Here is a 3479-nt window from a genome sequence, read left to right as displayed (position 1 = left end):
TATCCTTTAAAAAGTCTTTAACATTTTTGTTTTCAAGGAACAATTCAGAAGCTACTTAATACTGGTACAGCCGCATAATGACCGCTCCCCGCTTAAAACGGGGGGCGCCCTTTGCGTGGACGCGTGCAGCCCTGGATCTGGAGCGGCCCCATCAGCATAGGCTTGGCTTTGCCTTCCCTCAGGTGGGATACCTGGAGGTCCCCGCCTACCTCAGTCAGTTGTCCAATCCCACCTGGGGGAAGCGTTGCCAAGGAGACCAGGCCAGGTAGGGGGAGGGATTACCTGCCCACACAATAGAGGGAGGATCTTACCTGGGAATCCTCACTTGGCTCCAGAGCCAGAACAATTCAGAAGCTACTTAATACTGGTACAGCCGCATAAAGGATGAGCCTACTGTACTATGCACCACTGGTAATAGTTCATTTCAGTTAGTTTACATGCAGTGCAGTCCTATGCCTGTCTGTTCAGGCAAGTAAGGGTGTGTAATACTGCAGCTTTAACCTTTTGATATTGCTACAGAGCAGAGCAATTTGTTCACAATAGTTATGGAATTTTTAGCTGAACTCTATTTTAATTGCTTATTCATTGCTTTTCATTTTATATGAGCCTTCTGAAAATTTCTCCCAATACCTGCTTGGATTGAATAGTGCATGGCATCACAAAATTTATTTTATAGCCTGTTGAGGTTTAAGGAAACCCAGATAGATGAGGACAGTAATGTCTTATTTTACAAGTGTGGATGAGATAAGATTTCTCACTTTCTAATCATTTACTTAGGCTTCTGTGCTTCTTACTATTTATATTAATAGTACCTTTTAAGATTGTGCTAAATGAATGAACACCTTCACATCCCAGAAACTATCACAGAGGCAAGTAAGTATATAATTTAACTGTGCGTTTGCAGTTAATCGGTGTAATCAGTTCTCCAACTGATTGCAAACAGCACTTACTCAGGTACTGCTGAGGATTGCAATATTGAAGATCAGCATGGAATAAAAATATATGTAGTTTGTGAACAATTTGTCATGCTTGAATACCTAAACTACTCTAGCCTTGTAAACTATTCAAGTAAATAGCATATAGCTATCACTCATACTTGTTACTCCATTATAACATATTTCATCACCATCCATGTGCTCTGTGTTGTCAGCATCATTTACATTTTGCATGATACAGTGTAAAAACAGCCACAATTAACCCTGTCCAGCGATTAACCCTGCCCAGTACAATGTACAAACATGTATTCAACCTACTAAATCCTGCCTCAGTGTCTCATGAGTCAATGGAGGTGATGTTGAATTTTTTGTAAGATAAGAAACAATACGATTTTTCTTGGAAGTCATTATCCTCCCTTTGTTTCTCTTAGTTACCAACTTCCTCTTCATAAGTATGTGCTTCAACTTACCTCATTTCCTGATGTCATTATCTTGTCCAGTATTGGCCTGCTGGTACCCTGTGAATGATGGGGAAATGTTCCAAACCTGTTCCATGGGAGTCAGCCAGTGTTGAACTTTGCTGTGGTGCGAGCCAAGCAAGCAAGGTCTCACTGGGGGACCAGGGTGCAGATTCCAACCAGACAGATACTGACAGCTTTTTCCCATGAGCCCATCACACAAAGAAGATACTGGGCAAAACCTTGCCCGATATTTTGCTGCAATCTATCGGTCACAGCGCCGCCGGGCAAAGGCACCCCGGGCTTATTGGGCACAGAAAGGGGCATCTGAAAGTGACACTTATAATGCTGTTTGAAAGATGTTGGTCCTTGTGACTCTATTGGCCTTACTCTTTTTTTACTGCAGTTTTGCTGTCTGTAAAATGGACATATTTGGTTGCTTAAATTTCATAAAGATGATTGATTGTACAATGCTAGCATATGAGACCTTGATTTTAAGAGACCCCACTGTAATGCAAACAAAACACTATTCTTTTAGGGTGATAAAAGACATGTGGATTAGTCCTGAAAAGCCAAACACTACCCTGAGAGCACATATCAAAATAATGCTTTTCATGAATCTTAATTACGGGATAGCAAAAATCTACATTATATTATCCACTTCAGATACAAATGTGACTCACTATTCAATTACTACAATCAGTACTCATTTAGGAGCAACTCTAACACACTGTCTCTTTGTGAACCATTTTTGTCAGAGTAATTACATTAGTAATAGCTGATTACACAGCAGTCTTATGTTCCTATGAAATTAACGTAATTACAGCAGCTACAAACACATCTGTCTATATTACACTCTAATAAGAAAACTAGTCAGAAGGCATGCTATGTTTACAATGTATTTAAAGCTAAAGATCACTGTGGTAAAATTATATTGTTAAGGGAAAGTTTTGGAGAGCTAGGAAGCCCTTGCATCGGGTGATATATGTATTCCACAGAACAAATGGATTTTAAACAAAAAACTCTTATCTCTCACTGAATGGGGCAAAAAAAAAAGTGTATTAACTTTTTTAAAAATTACAAAATGCTTCCCATGTACTTTTATTACCAATATTTTTGATAATGGTATTCTGCAGTATATAAATTACTAGAATATATAGACTGTCCAGGGGATCCTGTGTGGGTCAAAGACTTTTGCAGGAAGTCCAGAAGTTGTCTGGTTCCCTGTTAACATGAATGAAATGTCAATTACACTGTTGAAGTGGGTAGAACGGTCAGGAGATGCCACCGACAGTCAGAAGACAGTGTCAGCAGGAGCTTCTGCAGCACTACCCAGATTTTCTGAGACCCCAAATGCCAGGACACTGAGTGGGGAAGATGATTAGTGGGAGATGGATATTCCAAAATCAGACTGGCATTCATAGGCTTTGTATACACCATATGTTTAAAGTACATCATGTTCCCCAAAGGATCCTGATAACGGTAGTTTATGAAATGTGGTGTGAATTGTAGTTCTGTGAATTGTAGCTCCTTGGGCTATGTTAGAGGTGGAAAGGAGCAGCTTTGAAGACCGGTGCTGGGAGGGAGAAGCGGTTTCCGTTGACTAGTAACCACTTCTGCCTTCTTGAGCAAGGTGTGTGGAGTGTGACTTGCTCCAGGAAAGGAACAATTTGGAGCCAAGGTTAAGCTCTTGACTGTTCCTTTGAAGACACACCTTAATCAACACTGCCCCTGATGTCACACATTGCATTAGTTGTAGCGTGGGTGGATAAGGCTTCCCTAAAATGTCCTTGTGTGCCAAAAGGGGATGTCATGTCAGGTTTGACCCATGGGGTGGAGTTTACCCACCCTTGGCTTAAGGGGCTAATCTCCTGCTCTGCAGGCCATTGAGATTGGAACTGCTCATTATTAACAACTGATTGCCTACCATAGGTTTACATTTTGTTTTTTTAGTTCAAACATGGTTGCTTTGTGGGGTGGGAGGCTGTTCTGATAGAGGGTCAAAAATTCAGCCCAGGGATTTGATACTTAAGGAGGAAATGAAACCAAAAGATTTAAAGAAGAGGGAGGGAGAAACTTAACATAT

The sequence above is a fragment of the Podarcis pityusensis genome (genome assembly GCF_964106645.2).
Source record: "Podarcis pityusensis genome assembly, chromosome: 1".
NCBI lineage: Eukaryota > Metazoa > Chordata > Lepidosauria > Squamata > Lacertidae > Podarcis > Podarcis pityusensis.
The sequence above is the reverse complement of the archived record's forward strand: the minus strand, read 5'-3'. Positions refer to the sequence as shown.